This window comes from Alligator mississippiensis, chromosome 7, assembly GCF_030867095.1.
Source record: "Alligator mississippiensis isolate rAllMis1 chromosome 7, rAllMis1, whole genome shotgun sequence".
In the NCBI taxonomy this organism is placed as follows: Eukaryota; Metazoa; Chordata; order Crocodylia; family Alligatoridae; genus Alligator; species Alligator mississippiensis.
In genome coordinates, this window is record NC_081830.1 from 66,470,390 (window position 1) to 66,495,959 (window position 25,570).

The window sequence follows — 25,570 nt, forward strand, 5'->3', positions numbered from 1 at the left end:
CACCAGTACATACTCATCTTAATTGATTATGCCACCCAATATCCAGAGGCAATACCATTTAGAACAGCCACCACATGCCAGATTGCAGAAGAATTGTTAAAGTGGATCTCCTGTTTTGGCATACCCAGGGAAATCATTACCAACCAGGTTACAAATTTTATGTCAGAGGTGTTAAAGGCTGTATGCCATGTGCTGGGCATTAAGTCCTTGTGAACATCAGTTTACCATCACCAGACAAATGGCTTGGTGGAGTGACTAAATGGCATGATTAAATGAGTATTGCGACGAAGCATGCAGAAAGAGCCTAGGAAATGAGGCCTGCTTCTTGTGCCACTAACATTCGCTCTCAGGAACATACCACAGACATCAACCCAGTTCACGCCTTTCAAATTGATATTTGGTCACAAGCCCCAAAGCCTATTGCAAGTAGCCAGGGAAGAGTGGGAAAAGCCGGAGCACAAGCATGTTGGGACCCAACAATATAGGCAGGACATGATGGAATACCTCAATCAAACACAGCAGTTAGCGCAGGTGAATATGGAGAGGGCACAACAATGACAGAAAGCCAGTTATGACCAGAAGGCACGAGAGAGAGTTTCAGACCAGAGTTAAGGTGTTGGTTCTTCTTCCCTCCTCCGCAAATAAATTATTAACCAAATGGCAAGGGCCATTTGAGATAAAAAGGAGGGCTGGAACTGTAGATTATGAAGTACACCACCCAGGGCATGTAAGGGAACACCAGATCTACCGTGTAAACCTACTGAAGGCCTGGAGGGAGCCTGAGGGATGGCTGTTAAGTTCCGAAGAGATACATGAAGATCTAGGCCCCAAGGTAGGAGAAAGCACCCAGAGGGGCAGGACAGAGATAGGAGACAGCCTCACCGATCAACAGCAAAAGGAGGTGGGGTGGATCATTGACAGATTTGGGGATGTATTCAGTGAGGTATCCAGAAAGGCAAGGGGTGTGGTGCACAAAATAAATACACCAAAAGGGGTAGTCGTGAGAGAAAAGTGGAGGCCAATTCCCCACCACCTGTAAATGTGGGTATATGAGGAAATACAGAAAATGCTTAGACAAGGGGTGATAGTAGCCCAAAGCCCCTGGAGAAGTCCCATGGTGGTCATCCTGAAATCCGACGTGTCACTAAGGATCTGCATGGATTTCAGGGGGCTCAACGCGGTAGCGTGTTTTGAAGCATTCCCCATGCCACACATAGAAGAACTACTGGAATGGATAGGTCAGGCAAAATATATCTCTACCCTAGATCTTTCCAAGGGCTACTGGCAGATCCCCATGGCTCATAAACAAGAGGAAGATATTCAGTAATGTATCTCTCCCAGACTGTTCATGCAGACTCAAGGCCCAGAAACTCATGTCACCTGGGATCTGCGTAAGAGTGCAAGCTGCTATATAATACATAGTAAAGGAAAATTCCACAAATTAGCCACCCGCTGCTTATTCAGTTCACTTACACATGTAATTCATGGTAAAGGGTTGAATTATTATGTCATTTACACTGATTTTATGCCATTTTTCAGAAACAAATTCTAAAATGTAAAAGACAGGTCAAAACTGATGCAGAACATGGAGGGCTTTCTAGGAAAAAAATCAGTTAAACATCTCTATTTATACAGCATTAATCCTACTTTAAGCCTACTTGCAATTTTCTTTTATTTTGCTCAAAACTATTAGTATCAATACAGAGAATTTCACACTCTTCATTATTTACCACAAGACATTAACAGTTAACTTCTAGTAAAGCATGTCCAATTACATAATTCCAAGTGAAAGTACAAAAGACTAGCGTCTCCCGTCAGTTAAAATGATATAGAACATGAGTAACTGTATTGAAAGCAATGGAATTACTCTGGTAAAAGTCAGAGAAGAATCTGGCCCATCATATTCCTAGCCCGTATTTCTCATGTTTAAAGATGAAAATCCACAAAACCAGAAACACAAACTGATTTTTATTACCTTAGCGTGACTCCACAGCAACATTCTCAGTGAGGTTTACAGTTGCCGAGTTGTGTTTTTTGAAACTCAGAACTGATATGCTGTTTTGCTTTTTTTGCTACAACAGGCAACATCCAAGGGCATAACAAGTGGAAAGTTATGGAATCCACTGTTAAGCAGTGAACCTGAAACTGCTAATTACAGTGCCAGGAGTAAGGAATTCAAGGAATGCAGACTAAAGCAGCCTAAAAAGTTACCAGTGGCTTAATCAGGTGACTAGAATGAACTGAAATGCAGAGTGGCCTTATCTTTGAATGAAACACACTGTTTCTAGGACAAAATACAAAGCCTACTCAAGTTGAGTGCGGTTGTTTTTAATCGAGAAAACAGAACTCTCTGTGTTAGTGGAAAGTTATCCTTCCCTGGGAAAAATGTAAAAAGACCCAGCAAGCTCAAGCTTTTTGAAAGAGAGAGAGCCAAGTGAATGAAACTACTATAGAGAAGCTATTCTATCCTAGAGAATAAACATAGCCATTTTGTTACACTGCTCATGAATACAAAGCAGGGTCTGATGTTTGTTTGAGCTTTTATCACCAGTTTCATAAATGTCATCACAAAAATCTCTGCACACATGATGTATAGAAATACCTGCATAATACAAGGCTCCTATACACGTGCAGGGAGCCTGCTCCAACATGCTGTAATTCCATGGAAGTTACCATGCTCTAGCAACCTCATGTCACGTGTATCAGCATCCCCATGCTGAAAAATGGCAGCAGGGTGCTTTAAACGAAACTTTGTTTGTAGTTCAAAGGGCCCCACCACCATTTTTCAGCACGGGGACGCTGATACACATGATGCTCCAGGCAATTTTAATTAGCACAGCTCTCAAAGCTGCACTAATTAAAGCGCCCCCCCATTCCCTCATGCCTCCTGGAGAACATGTATAAACACCCACAGTGTTCATTTTCAGCATTTTCACTTTTATCTGCCAAACAGAAATAGAAGTATATTGTATCCAATATGCACCTGGATTTTAACTTCTCAGGCCTGCATTTTGTAGGTAGAAGCATAAGTATGTCTGAGCCAGCAATAAGGTGATCTGCTTTTCAAAAGATAAAATAAATGGGGTTGTGAGTATCTTTATAGGGTTAAGATGGGCTCTTTAATTTATGGGAGGAAAAGCCTAACTAGAACTAGTGACTGGAAGCTGAAGTCAGATAAAATCAGAATACAAATTAGGCAGAAATTTTTGGAATGATTTACCAAAGGCAAACAGTGGATTCTGCATCTCTAAAGTCTTCAGGCCAAGAAGGGCTGCCTTTCAGAAGACATGCTTTAGCCAAACACAAGTTATTTAGGTCAACACAGGGGGAACTTGGTGAAATTGAATGGCCTATGCTATGTAGGAGGTCAGACTAGGGTGCAGCTGGAAGTGACAATTTTTGTGCAATCTGGCCACAGAAAGCAGTTTATAGCTGTGACTGAACACAAGTGCATGGCTGCTGACAGCTTAAAAATGGCAGATCAGGTAAGAAAGTCTGACCCCTCATTGCAAGAGGTATCAGATAAAGACATTTCAAAACATAGTGTCTTTTGTAACTTGTGTGTGCAGAGCTCCCAGCCTGGCACTGTTTTCAGAATGGGAAGGGGAAAAGGGAGTGGAGGAAGTTCAGTCTGGGGTTTGATCAGCACCCCCACCCCAAAGGGAGGGGTGGGTGAATTGGAGCCCCCCCCTCCAAGTGGGGGAAGGCTCCAGTTCACCCACCCCACCCTTCAGCACTGGCTGGGGAGCCCCAAAAACAAGCTCCCTCCGCTGCCTTTCTCCCCTCCCATTCTGAAAACAGCAACCACGGGCAGAGCCCTGGCTGTTGCTACAGGAACCTGGCTGCAGGCTCCCAGCACCCAGTTAGATTCCCCTCCCCCTGAAACCAACAGTGAACTTCTGTTTGGTCTGGAGTAATGCTGTAACACAGAGCGCTTTGCAAAAATCATTCTGAGTTACAGCTGGGAGCTGCAGTTCTGTCTACACAATGTTCTCTTCTTGCCTTCAATCCTGAATCCATGAAATCCTGGTACCATTGAAATCAACAGCAAACTTCCATGGATTTCAACAGGACCCTAAGTACCTTCAGAAGTACTTTAATTTTCAGTAAAGTATGAAGTATTGTCTGTTTTAATTTAATAAAACAACTTTCCAGTTGTCTGTGGAAGATAAATATCAAAGTAAGCCAAACTCATTCAAAGTTCTGCTCCTAATTTTACTATTAATTTTTATGTATTTTAGGACCTGTATTTTGTGTATTTTTAGGACCCTTTTTATAACAGATGCACTTAAAGGATGAGTTTCTTGCTAGATGAAGGCCAACATTCTTAGCAGTACACCTTATCAGAGGCAATCAGAGTAAAACCTAGCCTGACAGGTTTCAGGACTCAATGCAAAACTTACCTGTTTGCAAAAGAATTCCTCCAATAATAGAAGGGAAACAATAAAAATTCCAAAGATAAAGGTGACTGGCTAAAGTGTGTCAAAAAGCTGGCAGAACACTGGAACAGCAATACACAGTTGGTCCTAATATTTGATTGGGTGCTTAGATTCTACAGAGATAAATACATTAGAAATACCTGAAAGGAAAAGGTTTGAGACAACATAGCAGATGTTGCTAATATTACAGCTACATCCTTTAATTTTAAAGGATTTATAATGCAATTATTCCTGTAGCACTCTTGCCACCAAAAATAAACAGAAAAGGGAAATCTTGGGAAAGCAATGCAATGAAATTGTTCTGTAAGTTGTACTCTGAGCAACCACAAGGCTTTAAAAATTAATTTAAACATGGTTTCTCAGTTTGACTGGCCAGCTTGAGACTTTTTAGGCCAGAATTTTAAAGGTGCAAATCATCTGTTAGTTGTAATTAACTACAGTTGTGAAAATCAGATCTAAGGGATTTGAAAACTGAAAAATGGGCCCAAGCAGCAAGACTACACTACTACAGAACTGTGGGGTGAAACACACCTGTTCTATGCTCTAGCCTCTGGAACAGATGCAGTGTAGTTTTTGTTGTAAAGCTAATTGGCACATACCCAACACCACCCTCAGGCAGATATATTATATCCCTATTGAGAGATAACACATACTGAGAGAGTTTGGAGTGTTTAACTGTAGCACTCCTTAGTACAGTCCTCGATGCCCATAGTGTCTTCCAGTCTGGACATCCAAAAATTGAGTCATCCAAAATCTTTTGAAGATGCTGGTTTAAGTCTACAGCTAGCATACAGAATAATTGTGCAGCACTAGGCACCAACATCTGGTGTTCCTTCAAAATGGTTGGAGCACACAGTACAAAATCCTGAGCTGTTTCATATCCATCTGATATCTACAATCAATATGAACAGCCTCCATGCATTCTCAAAGCCATAGACAAAGTTGTAAATCAATAAATCAAGGTAAACAAGCTGTTGAATGTAAACCGCTAGGGCTCAGGCTGCCTTAATATATTGTTTTTTCTTGTATGGATTATAATACATTACAACGGTTTAAAAGTATACCAAACAGAGAACTCACTGAGTTCCTTGAATCAGCCCATCTTACTATAAACTCTACTGTCAGTTCAGATGTGAGTTTGTTGAGGACATTGTGCCTGATTTTTTTTAGGTTGCAGTATAGCACAGTGGTAATATTTGGGTCATCAATTTGATTTTGCTCTCTATAAAATCATGTGGCTTACCTCATGTGCGTTAGCAGATGCAGTCCATTACGTTCTATGAAGCGCTTTGGAATCCTTGAATTGAAACTACCGAAATGCAAAATAATATGTCAGGGGTATCAGACATGGTCACCCACAGGCTGAATCTGGCTCCCAGACTTTTGCCCCAACTCGGCTGCAGTGCCAGACCTTCCCGCAGCAACAGCCAAGGGCCTGAGCATGACCTAGTGTTGGAGCCTGAGAAGCAGCACAACTTGTTCCCAGTGCAGCATTCAAGTGCCCAGTCAAGACCTGTGGAGTTGGAGCCCAAGCAGCACCATGTATTTTCCTGGGCTGATAGCCAGGCGCCTGCAACATTGGGCTTCATCCCGTGGTGCTTCTGAGGCTCCTGTGCTCCAGTTCTCCCCATAGTGCTTTATTGCTACTGCAGGAAGCAGCCATGGTGCTGCTTGGACTCTGGCACCACAGCTCTCACCAGCCTGGCTGCCAACCATCTGAGCAAGTGAAGTAGTGCTATGACCCTAACAGCACCACAGAAAGAAGCCTGGCACTGCAGCTTGTTCCTGCAGAGGCAACCAAACACCCAGGATGCTGGGCCTCTCGGATGGGGTCCAGACCAGGCAGAAAAGCATGGAGCATATGGAGCACTGGGAGCATAGAGAAGGGAGTCTGTGGGTCCAACCTGGTCTGCATAGGCAGTCCCGCACTATTCATCTGGCCCATGGAACCTGCTGCACCACTTATCCAGCCTAGAGGGCCAGACATGTTTGACACCCCTCATATAAGGCAGCATTTGCCTCTTCTGTATATGCACGCTATAAAATATATTGCAAGTACAACCAGGGTGAGAGGATGTAATTTGCCAAATGAAGGAGCCATTCCAGAAGTTTAAAGACTGAGGATATACTATTTATAATTATCATTACAAGACTAATAATGAGAATTATAATAACAACAACTACCACCATGACCCACCCTATCCAGAAAGGCTCTTCACAGAGCAGCCTTCACAGTAAATGACAAAGAACCTACGGATAAGAAGCAATAAGAATCCGCAAAAATCAACTTCAAAACTTCACCTAACCCCCCAGTCCTTGCCTGTCATTCTTCAGTCCATTAAATATGTGGGGTTATCCATGACGGTAAAGTTATGCACAGGTGCAATATTTTGCACAATTAGCATCACAGAACAAAGCTCAACTTTTTGCAGATTTCCACTGTGACCTCTCAGCTGCTGTACATTCAATTTTATTTTACCTCTGTGCTAAAAATAAGAGAACTAAGATTATTTACAAACAAGAATGTTATTCTGTGCATAGTGCAGGATTTCTATTTACTGGGAATGTTTTTTCTTAACTATTACTGGCAAGGAGGAGCTAGAAAAAGATTCAGAGACAGGTATGAAGGTTTTGTAACATCAACATCACTGGACACTTTCTGCTCTAAATACAGACACCTTGAGTAAAAGCAGGCCTGGTTAAGTTTCCTGCCAAAGATTCTACAGATGTCTACAGACGAATTGCAGGGGCAGACAAATATTTTAACCATATAATTGAAACAAATTCTCCAGATATGATACTAATAATTCAATTTTTTAAATGCATTTTTAAAGTGTTTGCTGATTAAAGTACTTGTTCTTTCAACTTTTCAGTAAAGTTCTCAGATTCTGCAGTGAAAGAAAAGGATTAAAGATTATTTTGAAAGAGCATCTTTTTCACAGTGTGAATGGACTATAGCTGTTCCCATGGGATCAGCCGCATACATTTAAACTCTTCCCACAAGACAGCCATTGTTGCCTATATTCCCCTCAGTTTTTTTTCTGTCATGACAGGTTTCCACACTTCAACAAAAAAGGCAATGGATGCTAGGGCAGCTGATGAAGCAATGATTTAAAAGTCCTTTATTAAAAGTATATATTTAACATATAATATTTTATAGAAAATATTTTAGTAACTGGTATCTAATTCTCAAATATTAGGCAGTTTCATTTTTATTGGAGGCATCTGTCAGAATATTGTAAAGTTTTATACATTTTATTTCTTAATATGCATCTCTCTACATCTTAAGATCAAAAGGAAGGAAGTTCTACCAAAACCACAGGGGTATACATTTTTCCTTATCTATAGAGATAAAAGTCAGGAACAAAATTAGCATGCACGTATTTTTCGTGTGTAATTTGAATATCATAAATTGGTATACATGTATTTTTTACTTCTTACTTTAGAAGTCTGATTCTGCATCATCCAACCCAATTACTCACTGACCTCTGAGGCACTTTTGGCCTACAACAGATACAGGATGCTATGCTAAATACCTCATATATATTCCTAAGTGCTGATTTTACCACCCATTTCTATAATGAGAGAAAAAATATAATATATGACTCTTGAGTCTTGATTATAAGTTTATACTATGCATTTAATATACCACAAAGGCAGACTGTTTCTGCAAACTGACTTAGATTAAAAAAAATTACAGGGGCATAAAATGAGCTATTCTTTCCAATTTATATGGCAATTTAAAAACCTATTATTATTATTTGTTATTTCTTAAATGCCAACAAACTATATCTTTCAGGCTGCTATTTCTGCATATCTCTAATGCATGAAATATACTAAGTATAAGCCTATTTATACTTATTAACAGAAATATACATTGTCTCCTCTTAAAAACAAATTAAAAAGCACACCATAGAACAATACTCTCATTGTCATTGTGGTGCTGTATAATGTTTTTTCAATATTTTTCTTTCTTGAATGGGCCTCATCACTCATTCAACTGATTTTTCTATAATATAGAGATAATATGTGGAAGGAAGTCAAGATGAAGCATTACAAAAGTTAAACAAATTCATTCCAACATTTATGAGACAGAGAGAAACTTACATAATGAGACATCCAGATAGAGACTACAAGAATAGGTTTATAAGAAATCCACTGTCAAAGCAGAGGTTGAACCATAAACAAATTCAGAGAGACTGTCTCAGTACCCCCTACAAGAGTGATTTCTGAACTCTCGTTACATTTCCTAGTTTCTTCCATGTATTTTAAAATCTGTTCAGTAAGTTTTCTAATAGGGCCAAAATCTTTTCTAGTATGAATTTTAAAGCTTCTCTGAAGCTAAGGCAATAACCGTACATCATTAGGTATGAAGTGTCCTTTGTGGATGGTACAAGGGAGAACAACATGCAGTGGAGCTCAGAAAAGAAGTTTCAAACATTTTAGGATTAATACATTTGCTGTTTCACATCATGCTGTAGAAGCATTGCTTCACTTTTCTATGCATTTGAAACAAGTTTATAACATATCTTTCACACATATCATTGCAACAAATTTAAATACCATAAGTGCAATACCTATATTAACATAAACAAACCATAAGAGCTATGCAATAAAGTTAACTGTTCTGTTCTTGCAAAAACACAGTTAATAATTTAATATTTGGATGTACTAGTATACTTTTTCTATTATTTATTCATTGTTGAAAAATCTTATATGAATGCATATTCAAGTTAGCTAGTTATTCATACCTCTCAGAAGGGAAACCTCTGAAAACATTAATAATTGAAGACAGAATAGTCAGCCTTCAGAGGAATTCTGATAAAATTCATTACAATTGTCAGACTCCCCCTTTCAGCCCCCTGCGTGGTATGTGAGGCTGCTGGCTCAGTGCATAGCCTTGTCAAACCAACCGTACAGTCTATTCAGTTACCCTGGAGTTGTCATGTGGAATTAAGCAAACAAATATCTTCTCTCCATTTTCCTAACTCTAGTGCTCAAAAACAGATCAGACCTAATTTTTTGCAAAGCTTAACTTCAGCAGCAAACCAAGTGAAAATGTTTTCAGCTTGATATGGAATTTGAATTAGTTAAAAGGATTTATCAACAGCCAGTGGTTACATTCAGTTAATGAATAACCTGCTTAGAGTAACAAGGAAGTTTTAGAAGTTAATGTAAGTCAAGGTGCCTCCTGTCAGAAATCAGTGAAAATACTGAACCTGTTTATTATCATGGGAGAAAAAAAGGCAAAAAGAAGAAAAACAAAAGTTGACAAAAGAGACTGCTATTTGCAAATCACCAACCTTAGACTGGCTTTGGAAATAGCAGGAGCCTAAATCAGACCAAGAAAAGCTGAAGTGATGCAACCAGTCACATACACCCCAAATTTGGCAGTTGTACTGGATAAATCTTTGCTATAACATGGCCCCTTCACCAGTGTTGCCTTGCATATTTTCCACACGGTCCTTGAGCACTTTCTTCAAGTTTCTTTGGATAAATACACTACAGGCATGAACGCCGTGTGCCCCCAGAAGCTGGGGGGCACAGCGACCACTCGCAGGTGGCAGCAGCGGAGGCATGTCAGTGGTGAGCAGGGAGTTCCTGCAGGTGTCCACGGCAGTGTCTGTGGCAAGGAGGAGGGGGGTGAGCACCGCCCAGTGGTCAGCAACCACCCACAGATGCAGCTGGCAGCATCGGCGGTGGCCAGCGGCAATCGAGGACTGCCCACAGATACCACCAGCAGTGTAGGTGGCAAGGGAGGGGGTGGCGAGTGGCGACTGCCTGCAGGCACCGCCGGCAGCATTGGCAGCACTTTTGGCAGGGAGTGCACCACCAATCTCAGGGGGTGCATGTGCACTCACATGCACCCCCTACACATCACCAATGATTACAGGCAACCCCTGCTTAACGCTCTTAATTGGTTCCGAATAAAATCAAAGTTAAGTGGAACCGCACTAAGCGAAACCCATATTCCGATAGAAATGAATGTAAATAAATAAAATTGGTTCTGCCCCTTCCTGCCCACCCACTGGCCACTCTGGCACCACTGTTGGCCCGGGCCCCATGTTCCTGCTGCCCCACCAGCCAGGGCCCCGCACTCACGCCCCCTGCCCACCCCTTCTCACTGCCACTGCCATTCCTTTCCACCCACCCGCCAGTCACTCCAGCACCATGTGCCAGAGTGGACTGCATGCTCCTGTCATCCTGCCCTGGGCCCAATGGCCCTGGGCACTGGCCTGGGCTCCATACTCAGTACCCCTGCCTGCCCCCCACCTCCCCTTCTCACCACCACCGCCACCAGCACTCATCTCTGTCCCCTCCAGCACCAAGTACCAAAGAGGACCCCAAACTCCTGCCACCCCGCCCTGGGCCACCACTGCACTCACTGCTTCACTCAACGACACCACCACCGCTGCTTCTCCCCACCCCTGTGTTCAGCGTTATAGTGAAACGTGCTGAGCAGTAAGTGGAACCAGGTAGGTATTTTAAATGAGTGCTATAGCAAAACTGCGGTAAGTGAAACTGCATTAAGCAGGGATTGCTTGTACAAATTCTCAGAGAATTAGCCACAATTGACTCCCAGTAAACTTCTGCAACAGAATAAACTCTTTTGCAGATGGACACTGGGGGAGTTGTTCTTAATGTAGTGCTATGGGCTAAATCACATCACCAGAGGAAGATCCCGAGACTGAATTTTTCCAGTGAGGGGTAAAGGTAGTATCAAAAGAAGTAGCACCTGGAGGAGAACACTATAGTACAAAGCTTCTCCATTATGAAAGCTAAATTTTCCCAGCCTTCTGTAAAAGCAAGTCTCCATCCTTGCAAAATGTGAAAAAGAAGTGTTGATGCCAACTTTGTTAAATAAAAAACCTTTTTTTCCTAGTTATAAAAAAAATTTCATTTTAAAAATCTACTACATATACCATACATGGAACCATATACACATACTTCATTTTTAGAGCAAGTGCTATAAAAATTACGTACCTGACAAACTGCAAAGGGAAAGCCACACAAGTAAACTGTTGATTAAGAGTGTCCCTGGAAAAAGGTTTTTGTTTTTCCCTGCCTAAACCTGACCTAGTAATGATTTAGTAATCATATTACTAAAAAGCGTATAGAGGTTTCAGTGACAGCTACAATAGAGTTGGGAATGTTATAACAAAATCATTTTTCATCAAAAATTGCCCATTTTGTTGAAATTGAAACTTTCCTAGGTTCATAGGTACCAGCCTCAACAGAAAGTTTCTTGGGTCCAGGATGCAGTTTCTTGTCACAACAGGAGAGAGGAAGAGAGCCACTGCAAAATAGCCAGCAGCCCACAATTAAAGTACTCACTTGAGATATGAGAGTCTCAGAATCGAATCCATCTTCTGCCAGATTCATTTTAAGGACTTGAGCCTCAGTCCTAATTATGCTAGGTGAATACCTAAAAATTGGGTTATTAGTTAATCTAGGATGAGTCATTCTCTGATCTTTTGACTAGAAATTCCCTCCAGGACCCAGCTGATTGGACAACAGAGAGCGTTAGAGAAACAGATTCTACAGTTCATTGGTTATGGAACTTCTGGAGATGAGAGACTAAGGTTCAGGTACCGAATCCAGTCAATATTTCATTCTTTATAAAAAAAAATGTATATATATTATACATAGACAAAGAAATAAACAAAGTGCTGAAGCTCCAACAAGAAAGACTGAGAGCCCACCCCAGCTACACACTAGCACATTAGCTATTCCAGAACTGGTCTTTCTTGTTTTTCACAAAAAATATCAGGGGTTCTGTTTTGTCCTGATACAGAAAAAGAAAATTTTGATATCTCTAAAATTTTCACGAAACAGGAAGATCATTTTCCACCCAGCCCTAACATACAATACAGTACCTAATAGTTGTAAGACTTAAATATTTTTTAAGGAAAAGTGCTATGGAAGTAGACATTATTGTTTTTATATACAACAACAGCAATACATATCATAATTTCATGAGCTGGGTTCACTTTCTAAGAGTTGACAATTTTTCCTCTAGAACTTAGACTCTCACAGATCAGAGGATCATAGGAAAGTAGGGCTGAAAGGGACCTCATATGGTCATCCAAATCCCTGCTCAAAGCAGGATCATCCCCAACTTCACCATCCCAGCCAATTGTCTGTCCAACCTGCTCTTCAATATTTCCAAGGATGGAGATTCTAGCCTGTTTCAAAAGTAAACAAGACTCCTAGAAAGGATATCCTTATTATTAGTATTACTAGCAAATTGACCATCAAGAATGATGGCGGGGCAGGCGGGAACTGAGTCTTGCATCCAGCTCCGTGCCCCCCACAATCTGGGTCTGCTCTAACCCCACCCTGTGGCTCCCCCACCTCCACTGCTCCGGGTCCGGCCCAACTCCACCCTGGGCCACCACTCCGGCTACAGCCCCACTCCACCTCCCCCTGCCACTCTGGGTCTGGCCCTGCTCCACCCCCCTCCCCGCCGCTCCAGGCATGGCCCCACTCCACCCCTCCTCCCCACTGCTCTGAGTCTGGCCCCACAATATCCCCTCTGCTGCTCTGGGTCTGGCTCTGCTCCACCCCCACGCTGCTCCGGGTCTGGCCCCGCTCCACCTCCCCGCTGCTCCGAGTCTGGCTCTGCTCCACCCCCAACCCCGCCACTCTGGGTCTTTCCCTGCTCCAACCCTCTCCCCACCACACCAGGTCCGGCCCTACTCCACTGCCCCTCTCTGCTGCTCCGTTTCTGGCCCCACTCCATCCCCCCCGGCACTCTGCATCTGCCTGGCATGAGTCCACCTCCCTCCCTCCCTGCCAGCTGTTCTGGGGGGGCGGCAGGGCTAGGTGATGGGGGTTGCTGCTACCGTGATCCCCTCTCTTCACCTTCAGGCAGGGAGGTGTGGGAAAGCCCTGCTGCTCAGGCGGGCAGGGTGTATTCACCGCCACCGCCGCAAACTTCCCCAGCAGTGGCTGAAACTTGTGCCCACAGAGACCAGGCCGCACAGCCAATCGCCACTCATCCTCTCAGTGGCGCATGCACAGTTGCCCAAAAGCATTATGGACAGACACACAGACAGACAGACTAAGCCTTTTATTATATTGGATGCAAGATACCAGTCAGCTTCAGTAATGCACCTTGACATAAGGAGTCTGGTTGAAGCCAAGACCCAAACTTGGCAAAGACTTAAGCATGTGCTTAACAGCCACCAGGGCATCAGTGGAGTTTATCTTCACAGGAAACTAAGGTAAGCCTATAAGTAAATCATTGCAAGATAGGAGCATTTAGGGAAGCAAAGCAAGATTTTATGACACCAGCTCTTAAAAATAAAGCCTAAGTTTCCCCAAACTATTTGTGAATGCAAAATTAGTAGCAATGATATAAAAAGAAAAGGTGCAACAGAAAAGTGACTAAAAACAAGTATTCTTTCATGCATGCACTTGTGCACACAATGGGTACCTGTAGACGTGCAGGGACATTGCTCCAATGTGGAGCTAACTCGATTAATTGAGTCTGCTGGAACATGCTGATTGGTGCATCTCGTGTATTCAGTGTCTGCATGCTTCAAAATGGCAACAAGGGCACTTTAATTAAAGCTTGTCAAATGACAAGTTAAAAGTGCCCCCACTGCCATTCTGAAGCGTGGGATGCTGACTACACAAAATGCTGCGGGCACTTTAACTAGAGAAGCAAGAAAGTTCTAGCAAGAGAGGTTGAGAGAGCTCACCCCACCTACACACCAGCACATTAATTATTCCAGAACTGATCTTTCTTGTTTCTTGCCAATGGGCCTGATCCAACTGTGGAGGGTTGCACAGCCTGGCCTTGATCCATCTACTGGGCACACAGGCAGGAGCAAGGCAGAGTGGCCCTGATACAGAACCTTTTGGGGGAAGAGTAGCCTGGTCCCAGTCCTGACATATGGGGCAGAGGTGGGGCAGGGTGCTCCTTGATCTGGAAGCACAGGGGTGTGGGGGATGGAGCAGCCCTGATCTGGAGGCATGGGGCAGGGGCAGGGAAGCCCTGATCCAGATGCATAGTGGTGGCAGGAGGAGCAGAACATCTCCAAACCAGATATGCTGGGGGGAGCAGCCCCAATCTGGACACACAAGTTGGAGGTTGGGGGGGGAACAGGGAGGGTGGGAGCAGCCTGGCCCATTCCAATCTGGACATGTAGGGGTGGGGGACCTGACCCTGATCCTGCTGCATGGCAATGCCCCAGGCACGGCTGGATCTGGCCATACGGAGCTTCCAGCTGTCCCCACTTCCAAAATTTCTGACCCATGGGCCGGATTTGGCCTATGAGCCAGAGGTTAAGCCCCCCTAGTATAGATCAGTAATAGTCTATGCATATGACTAAGTCACCATGACCATGGTAATGATTATTCATCATAGTACATACAAAATTACAATAAAAAGACACCATATACTTCCCTTTAAGTACATATTCTCTGGTCAATATGCATTAGGATGGCATTAAGAGTAGGACAAAAAGGCCATTATATCTAAGGGGATGCTTGAATCCTAATGGACTGGCACAGTGTCATTCACAAATAGATAAGTTCCAATCTACCTCAAATTCACTTCAGAAGCATTTCCTTGTTAATGCCCAAATGGCTTTAATAATATTCATAAATCTGGTTCATTTGGTTTCTGTAAACATTTATTTGAGCAATTTTTTTGCTTTAGGAACGCTTATATAAAGTGAACACTTGAAGAAAATATGTATTTGCATGAAATCTCATAGCAGAAGTGTTTGCACTGCTATCTTAAAACTCCTTTCATTTCCTGCATGCTGTTTATAAATGTTTCAAACATCCAATCAGAGAGCAGAAGCAATTTTGACATTAGTGACCAAGTCATTACCATGAATTACAAAGAACAAACAGTCAAAGACAGACATAGTTGAAGCAAAGAACTTGAGCAGCTCAGGAAATTGACATTTACACAAAGGGCATGTTAAACTATTTCAAATAATGAAAATCAGGACAAAAAATTAAAAATATCAAATCATTGCAAAATATTTTCCCAGTCTTAGAGAAGTCTTTGCTTTAAACTAAATAGCTTTGATCAGATCGTATCCTTTTCTAAACAAAACTTCTTTCCTCAGTTGTTTTGCAGTGTATTCATTAGATTTCTTTGAATAAACATCTTGTATGTGGGGTGGGAGATGTTATTGTGGAGAAGTTATTGTGCTCTCTAACTGAACACTGATGGTGAAGAGAAACGGAGTATTCAACATTCACTGCATTTAGCCTAAATGAGTCAGGTTACCTAGTATTCAGAGAAAGCATTTTAATTTTAATAATACCAACACTGACAGCTATAGTACCACTGTTGCTGAATCTGGCTTGTAAATAATTAACCACAGTTGTATAACAACTGTTTTTTGATATCCTTATTAATTTCATAGACATGCTGAAGCCATTTAAAGTATAATATTTAATATAATTAAAACAAATATGTGAACAGCAATGAAAAGATAAACAACAAATATTGCCTCCCCACAACCAATTTGTATCCCAGACACCTCTCCTATCAGAAGAGCTAACCAGGCAAAACCACGGAGAATTGCAGGCAAAACTAAAGGAATTCTTATTCTCAGGGTGTGCAGGATCAGCTTCCTAAAGCTCCAAGAGCACTAGCCAGAGGCAATTGGGGAGTGTGGGCAGGTCTGGGCTGCTTATGCTCTACCGCTTTTAAAGGAAACACATGTCCACCGCAAAACACCAGCATGAAACCATACCACCAATGTTGCAGCATCAAATACGGGGCATTTGTGGTGTAACAAGGAGCATGGATGTCTATTTGCTTAGTCGCGCCACCATAAAAATATTTACACCCTAAGTGCCATCAAGGACTCGCACTTAATCAATAGAAGAAGAAACAGAATTTTGCCCGTACAGTTGTTGGGAAACTTTGCCTTAGTAAGGACTGCAGGTTTGGACTCAATAACTGAAAACATTACCATTTGCCATAACAAGATATATCCAACATGTTTTAGTGTTCAGAACATTTGTGGATGCTTCTTTCAGCTGCATCCAGCCTTGCAAGGGAAAGGTTACATTCTAGGAACATAACACCCATTGAAAGATTTTCACTGACTTTAGTAGGATTTAGATCAGTCTCCTGCTCCCCTATTTATACTGCAAGCTATATCATGGCAACTTCCTGGTCTAGATACAGTTGGAAAAAAGACACAACTACATAATATAATATCTTGCTTTTATTAGGGCCAATTTACAAGAGGTGTTTCTAGACAAAGGTCAAATGCAAATAAGCCCCCATGCTGAGTATGTTTATACTATTTCCTAGATTGAAATATATTATTCAGGGTTGAACATCAATGGGTGCTGACAGACATGGGAAAAAATGGTGCTTTACCGAAAGAGGAAGTGCATTAGTTTAGCCCAGCTTCCCAGTGTCTTTTATAGATTAGGTGATTCAATCAGCTATTAGATAAACGCGCCAAAAAGCCCCGCTGAAGCACGCTATCTATACAGACATTGGGAGAGCTGGGTCAGACTAATGCGATGACTCTTCTGGGTATGTGCTATGCTCGGTGTGGGGGCGCACCAATTTTAAAGTACAGAACCGTTGGGGGGGGTTGACATCTGTAAGCAGCCAATGTCAGTCTAATATATCACACTATATTCATCAGTAAATCTACTTTCTAGCACCTCTTTTTTTATACTAGGTATTGTTTATGTCTGTGGGCTTTTCATTTGAAACAGCTCTTTATTACATACACAACTTATATCCAGCTATTTACAGTAAGAGGATATAGTTTTACTGCAGCCCTTGCAAGTGTCTTGCAGCTGACTCCCTGTTTCCTGACCCAGAAGCTCCTCTTGACCTCACCCAGAGTCTCATGGGATAACATCCTTCCTGGACACTCTGTGTGTCCAGAAGGACTTGCTGTATGCCAATACTTGATGTATTCTCCACTTTAATTCCTAGGGCAGCAATCTTTGAACATTTTGGAAAACACTAATGTGCAGAGGCTGAACCCTGCAATGCAGACTGAGTCAAAACTCCAGCTGAAACTGCTGTGAGATGTTTCTGTATAAAAATATAGAATTTGTCCCTTAGTCTCCCATAAGCAAACACTTCTATAACATTTTGGAGCTGTAATTGTCCAGTCATAAGGTATATCTGTATGTGGCACTGGTTTGGCAGCCTTGTCTAGTAACAATACAGAAATCTCATTAGCAGTCTATAGGGCTTCACAAGGCTCATCTGTATCATGAAAGACAATATCTGGTATGCACCTAGGTACAGTAGAGTTAATAGAGTAAGCCAGAAGTAGAAAGTTTACACACTCTGTTTCTTTATACCAAAATCTGTTTTTAGAAAAAGTTCTAAAAGCTACTGTAGGTATATACAAGATTGTACTGCAAATGGGCAGCAACTAAACTGTTGTTAAATGACAAACTGCAAATATACTTAGTCAGTTTTTTATATATCTTTTGTGGATCACATTGCATTTTTAATTATCCAGCCACATAGTTTGCTGCTTGAACTCTCTGTTCTACTGACTTGAGGCAATACATTTTCAGACTACATATACTGCTTCACTAATTGAGCTGCATACTTTATGAACTGTGCTAACTGAGATGCAGAAGTGGGTTGTTGATTTCTCTTATACCATGCTAAACTGATCCAGTTAGATTTGTGTTGTTTGAGATGTGTGCTTTATAAGTTCAGTTTCTTACTGTTTGATGTCTTCAGGGGATTGTTATATACTTTTCCTTCTTTAAGCAAGCACCTCTCTACCATCATCCATACACATTTCCCATTTCTATCAACTAACCTTTGCTTTTCCTGTTGATGAAAGTTTAAGACAGATTTAATTGTAATATTTACAGCAATTTTTCCCAATTGCAATCCTCCTCCTTTCAAGGTGCTCCAGTAGATGGTCAGGTTATTCATTGTTAAGAAGAGCCAGAAGGTCTTGTAGAACACCTGGAACAAGGAGGAGGAACCAGCCTAGGTAAGTGACAAAGAGATCACGATGCCTTCAGCTACACTGAGGTAAAGGCTCAGTCTATTAGTAACTGAGGTTTCTACTGTCCAGGACACATATTGTCTGTTTTTGAACAGCACCAGCACAATGGTCTCATTCTCATTACAGCCCTAGAGTACTACTGTAACGTAAGTGATTAACAAGAACTACCACAAAGGACAGGAACTGTCAGTGAGGCTGGTGCTGGCAGTTATGCAGGGTAATCAGAAACAGCATTTCTGTATATGAATTAGTAACACATATGCATCTTGTATATGTATATGTGTATCACTGCCCTCTACTGGTTGTAGGTCTCCTTAGATATGTTAGATATGCTTGCCAGGTATACTCACTACTGTCTTGGTTTCTAAAATGTGAGCCTACATTGCTGCTCAGGAACTAAAATCTACATGTGGTATAATAACTAATAAACTACAGCCATTCTAGAGAAACATGATTTCTCCCTTTAGAGGTGCCCATTCATGCACAGTGCCTCTCAACTAATTGCAGGTACTAACATGCTGCTCACATATAAATATTTCTCACTGCAGCTTGAAAGCAATAGTGTTCAGAAGGAAGGAAAGATAATTTAATGTCTAAATCCTTCTCAGAACTACAGATCTCTTAATGTTATATTTTGCATTTACCTGAGGCATGAAGTTCCACTGATCGCTATAGGAAATGTGAACATGGAACAAGCCTGCATTTTCATACTCAAATAGCAATTGCTACATAGTTCTGCAGCTCAGCATAGTCCTTGAAAGACAAAAAAGCCTTTCATGAGGGAATTATAATTTGTTAAATTATCAAAAAGAATGAATAGCAACCTTTATTTGGTGGTTGGGAAAGGTGGACAGTGAAAAAAGAAGAAAGGAAAATTTACCTTGGCGAAATCACTGCTACAAAAAAGAGATTAAAAAATCATAGATTCCTAGAAATACAGGAATCAAGAGGTCATCTAGTCCATCCACTGTTTATCATTTCTCTTACTTCCCTTTGAATTCTCTCCAAATAAACTGTGGTGCCCAAAACTGGCCACAGTACTCAAAGTGAAACCAAGCCAATGCCGAGTCGAATAATTACCTCCCATACCCTTACATGCAAGACTCCTGTTAATATACCACAGAATGCTATCTGTCTTTTTTCCCCAGAATAGTTACTGATCTTCAGTTTGTACTCTAGTATTGTCCCCAGATCCTTTACTTCACTACTGAGGCCAAGTCAAGTATTCTAAATTTTGCATCTGTGCATCTGGTTGTCTTATGTTTATTGCTTTTCATTTGTCTGTATCAGATTCCATCTTATTCATTTCAGAGCATTTTTCCAATTTATCAAGATCATTTTGAATTCAAATTCTGTGCTCCAAAGTGCTTGCAACTTCTCCTTGGTGTCATCAACAATTTTTGGAGGTATATTCTCTATTGTATCATCCAAGTCATTAATGAAAATAAATTGTATCAGGCCCAAGACAGATTCATTTGTGACACCAGATAATAAGTTTTATGAATCTGCCAGCTAAGTATTGATAACCTCTCTCTGAGTATGCTTTTTCAGACATTTGTCCTTAGAGTGACCATATTTCCCTATGCTGAAAATGGGACACTTGGTAAGATTTACTAGTGTTCAAGGGAGTAGTTCACTTACATATGCAAAAACAGATAAGAAATAAGCAATATAGTGAAACACGCATATCACTTCAAAGAGACTGAATGGGTTTGACTTCATAAGTTAATTAATGCAGTAGCTTCCCCCCTACAAGCAGCATAAACAGTCAAAGTACGTACTTACAATAAAGTAGTTATTTATGTTTTTCAATGTCTTGCTGTTCTCCAGGGTGTGAAGTTGCCAATTGTATTTCTATGATTATGCTATTTTGGAGGGTCTGCTTGCCTTTCAGCAGCTTGTCACAGAACACAGTACAATCAAGATCAAACTTAACTTGCCACAGATAATATAGCCTCATGGTGAAGGCATTCAGACATGATTTTTCAGGAAACCACATATTGTTCATTATTGAAAAGATGCATTCAATGTGCTGCACTGCCTAGAAAATACAAATTCCATAACCTTAGCTAGGTCTTTATACTGCCTTGTTGTCCATCTCTTGAAAAACATTCGGTCACCTTTCAGCAACAGGTATTCTCTGACTTCCAGTCAGAAAGATGATGAGGGATGATTGATTTTGCATTGGCATTCATCAGAAAGACAATTCTTATCCAACATACTTAAGGTGGGAATCCTAGTGTAGCACGTAAAGAGGCTGTTTTGTATTTTGTCCCATACCGGCATATTTCTCAGCAGACCCCACTCAAGCTTTTCAGGGCACCCAAAGGCAGGTTTCTAGTACTCTAAGTAGGGCAGGCATGTTTTATAAAAATTGTCAACTGCATTGTAAAATTTTTCTTCTTTCATTTGCCCACAATCTACAAGAGATTGCAATAGGTTTTTTGTTTCTGTTGTGTCAAATCATTCTGTAAGCCTTTCCACAAAATTACTCTGCAGGGAACGTATCTGCAGCACAACTTCTGTCACTGACTGTCACAGGGCACCATCCCCAGGGGCGGCTGTAAGCCTCTGGAGGCACAAAAAATTCTCTTTTTGCCCTGCTCAGTCTGGGAACAGTCTCCCCTCTACTCGCCTGCCATGTCTTGAGGTTCTTTATGGTTATAAGAGGGAGGCTGCCTCAGGGCTTCCCAAGCCTGGTCTTGCTCTAAGGAACACCTAGTAGTGGTGGTCCTTTACCAAAAGGGTTAATTGCATGGCTCCATACCTTCCCTACACCATGCCCCATGCCTTGCAAATTTTGAGCCACTAATCAGATTGGATATTTGTCCCTTTGTCTCCAGGCCACTCTAGGCCTTCCTTCTTTTGTTGGGGTTTTAGTCTTCCCAGCTTCCACCCCTCTGCTCTGGCTGGTCCCACAGCCCAGGTCTACTACTCTAAGCCTGGCTTCTAGGCCCTAGCTCTTGCTCTGCCTTGACCCTGCCCCCAGGAGGGCCCAAGACAAGCACATGCTCCTAGGACACAAATGGGACCTCCAAACCACCCCTTTAGTCCCAAACCCAAGCCACCAGTCTTAACATGGAAAAATGGAGGAAACTAAATCTCTCTCTCTCTCTCTCTCTTTCTCTCATTTCCAGGCCTGCAGAGCTGCTTTCTTCCAGCTTCTTTGTACATTCAAGAGCTCCCCACTCAATAACTCCAAGGGTTGGCCCTCCTTAACTAGCTGGATCCCAGGGCTTATATAGCTCTGGCCTGAGCCCTCTCCTGGTTATGTGAGGCCCCAGTCAGCTGACCTGCCTACAAAGCTATCCTTTAACCCTTGCTCTGCTGGCTGGGCTCTAAAAACTGTGCCCTTAAAGGGGCTGCACCACTTCCCAATAACAGAGCCAGGGTTCCTCATTACATCAACAAATCATTTTTCTTGGTTGCCTCTACAGTCTTCTGAAATGTGGCTGTTTGTTTACTGGCAAAGGAAAGGCACAATTTAGTGCTACGGTCACTGAAGACTTTCTTTAGCAGTGTCAAACATTTGTCTTTAGAAAGGAAATATACTTTAAGCCCATCAAAAATCAACAAAATTCTGTCCAGCGCTGGTCCCAGTGACAGGAATCATGTGATGCCATGTTCTAGTAATTTAAAATACTCAGGATTGACAAATCGACAGAAGTCTTGCAGCTCTTCAACATGTACAGTGTAAGTGTGAAACTACGTATAAACCTTTACAGCAAAGCTATCCAAATCTGTGTGAAGACAGTCGACTGCAGTTTGGAGGCAGTTATGTATAATATAAGCACCACAACAGATACCAAAAATCTTGTTTCCTAGTTTTCCTTGGAGTTTTTACCACAAATTATTTCAGTATTGCTAGCACCACCACATTAGTGTTGGTGTTATCTGCACAAATTCCAACAAGCTTGGCCCTAAGAGAGTACTTCTCAATCACTTGCTAGAGAAATGCAGACTGCACATCAGATGTTTCACCTAACAGAAAATAAAACTCCATTATTTTTGTGTTAACTCCCCTAACTGGAAGAAAATAGCATACAAGAACAGGAAATAGCTTTTGTTCTTTTTAGTTCGATGCATCCACAGTAGTGTAACAAATGAACACTTCTCCAAATCACAATGCACTTCTGTGTGTTTACACATGCATTAACGGGTTTTAGTTAATGCACATTAAATCTAGTACCTCCATTGTGAGATACTAGGAAAATGTGCATTACCCTGTGTAATGCACATTAATTAAGAACACTGTTTTTAAGTGACACATTTTAATGTATATTAACTAAATAGCATTTTTGTCAGTGGTGCTTTAATGTGCATTAAAATAGGCTAATGCACATTAAAGCACACGTGTAGACATGCCCTAATACTTTGTAAATTATTGCTTCAGATTTTGTGCAAGCAGATGACAATTTAGGTTGGTAGAGTTTCTTAATTAATTGTGATGTATAGTCATTTCACCTGAAACTGTGCCATGATGCACGGAATGGTAAGCAAACCCTCCCTCACTAGCAAAAATTTGATTGGCTTCTGTGTTTTGCTTTAAAAATTCTGAAACACTTTGAGTTGTATACTTCTTTCAGCCTCTATAGACAGGTGATGTCAGACCCCAAGGTATTTTCTTGTGGGAAGAATGAGCTAGATGATTTTAAAATACTGTTTATGGTCTTGTTCATTTTTTAATTAAATAGAAAAAAAAATTCATCATTTAGTTAAAATTTTAGACACTAGACTAATGAGGAAAATGATGTGGCTAGACAAATCAGTGCTAGAGAAATCAGATTAACACTTTCAAAAATATATGGTATTTTACCCACATTTAATCTCACTTTTGAAAGACACAAACTCACCACAAAACACCTACTGTATCTGGGGAACTCAATACAGTAACAATTATAATAATTTAATAATCATATAACAGACTGGTTTGTCTTTCTTTAGGACCCATGGAGCAATGGAGATATTCAGTTCTGCAGTTAGCAGCTGGACTTCCAATCTAGTCCAATTGAGTTTAACCATACAGGTCAATTTTTCCTTCTAGTCAAACTAGATTACCCTTCTACTCTTCACTTAGCAGGAAATAAATCTCTGTTCCTCTGTGTGGTTGGAAGGAACTATGATGAAGGATAAGAGACAAAAATATACAAAGGACATCAAGGATATAAAGATCTTTTAGAAAAGCTAATAGGTAGTCTCTTGCTCTATACCAGAAAATGGTTCAAGCTTAAATTCACTATGTAAGCAACAGATACAGAATTCGATGCTACACACATGCCTGATTGAAGACCTTTGAAATTGATGGTAGTGTGTGGGCACTTAATCAAGACCCACCTGGCTAAACTGAATTACATGTTCACATGCTTCACTGGGTCAGGACTGTAGGACTCATCCCCAGTCAAATCAGATCCTATGACAACAAAAGTAGGAATTAAAGGTCTAATTAACTTTTAATGCATCTGGTTGCAATCTCACTTAAGTCAAAATGTGATTTTGGCCCACTAATGTCAGTGTGTCATTGTAAGTGTCAGGAGACCCTGGTTTAGGATTTTGAGGGTTAAACCAGATGAAATACAATTTTGAACAAAACGTGTAAATCTCTTGGGGTTAAAACCAATTGTCCAAATTCCACATTCTTATTCACACCTGCCATTTTTGCTCAAGAGCTCTTTTGTCTACTTGGTCCAACAAGCTTTGTAGCTCTGAGGTGAGCTTTGACAGCTGACAGGACAGATATGAATGACACCTAAACCATCAAAGTAATTTCTAATATCATGTCTATTTTCTCAGTCATATAAACACAAAACATATTTGTTGTAAAAATATCAACTTTTCACCTGGGGAAAAATAAATTACAGTCATGATTTTGCCTTTAGAAAATAAGAAATGCCCACTATGTGCACCACATCTTATTGAGACTGGTAATGTCAACTGAATTCCTGTATGCAAACACAGAAACTGGAGACATTTTATTTTTTAATATCAAGGCAACAAGAAAATAAATGGTAACACTTAGACTAATGTATTATTTATTCTGTTACATGACAATGGAACAAAAAATGCATCCATAAATATATAATGTTGTACACCACTCTTTCCTTTTCTTAAAATGTAGTTTACATTTATAAAATAATTGGCTTTCACCAGATCATCTTATCTCCTGTAGTTTGCCAGAGTGGGTCTGGCCCTTAATCTGTGTATGGTACAATTCCCATTTGTAAAATAGGGATAACAGCACTACTCCTACCTGGCAGGGCCGTTGTGAAGGTATCACTAAGGTAATACTGTAAAGTGCTCAAATGCTGTGGGAATGGGTGCCATTGGTACCTTACCTAGTATTTTCTAAGGCACATAACAACACTTATTGTTTCTGCAGGTTTAGCATCTACTATATACAAAAAAAGCTGCGTGCCTTTGCCAGTCAACAACTGACAAATCTCATGGACATAAATAGGGGAATTGCACAGTGCCAGGCAAAGTCTGTTCAACTGCCAAAAACAACAGCGAATCATTGGTTGAGGAGCAATTAAACAGAACAATGTGGATTCCAAAAGCCTTCTTTTAATCATTTCCCAACCTTATGCTAATTACCTAGGCCATAATCAATACAGAAACAAAGATTTTTTTTTTTATGAAAACAGAAGGTAAGGGTTTATTAAAAATTCAACATGTTATAAACATTCTTCTCCATTAAAATATTTTTAAATATTCATGGTTACAATATATCATCATGAGAACCACAGAATCATGCCCTATACTATTTATTATCTTGGATCACAGTCTTAGTGCCATTACAAAGAAATGCTAAGGTAGTGTTCAAGCATAGCCAAGAACCAGCAAGTACACAGGACATCACTAATCCAGCAACATAAAATGCAAGCTCTAAAACCAGCAGAAATGTCACCACAGTATTCAGAAGGCATAGCAACCATGAGAAATCCCAGTAAATTTTTATTTCTCTCTTAATAGATTCACTGGTTGCAAAAAAGTGTTTGGATCAACTGTCTTGGAACCTGAAGTCCCCATTATTCACAGGGCAGAAAAAGGACACAGCTCAAATCTCAAAGGCCACATCAAGTTAATTCCTAAAGTAAAGGGGTAAAGCTTCTGCCTGATGTCATGGCTGCATCTGGTAATCAACCA

At 41.0% G+C, this 25,570-nt stretch overlaps 1 protein-coding gene and 1 long non-coding RNA gene across 14 annotated transcripts in view; one reads left to right on the forward strand and one right to left on the reverse strand.

The window, feature by feature from the left end:
• Positions 1-11,857, reverse strand: part of VEPH1 (ventricular zone expressed PH domain containing 1) — a 182,921-nt gene extending 171,064 nt beyond the window's left edge. Inside the window, exons 1-2 of one of the 13 annotated variants that reach the window (XM_019491676.2) lie at positions 9,191-9,485; positions 5,683-5,748 (exon numbers count right to left, since the gene is read on the reverse strand). The gene's annotated coding sequence lies outside the window, so the exon portion shown is untranslated. Of the gene's footprint in view, positions 1-1,975; positions 2,270-5,682; positions 5,749-9,190; positions 9,486-11,774 lie in introns of those variants that run through there. The other 12 variants (XM_019491675.2, XM_019491674.2, XM_019491673.2 and 9 more) reach the window with 12 other exon arrangements.
• LOC132251436 (uncharacterized) lies at positions 556-25,483 on the forward strand. Its single transcript, XR_009463494.1, has 3 exons — positions 556-832; positions 18,323-18,412; positions 25,397-25,483. It is a non-coding gene; the product is annotated as an uncharacterized LOC132251436 (long non-coding RNA).
• Positions 25,484-25,570: the final 87 nt, after the last annotated feature.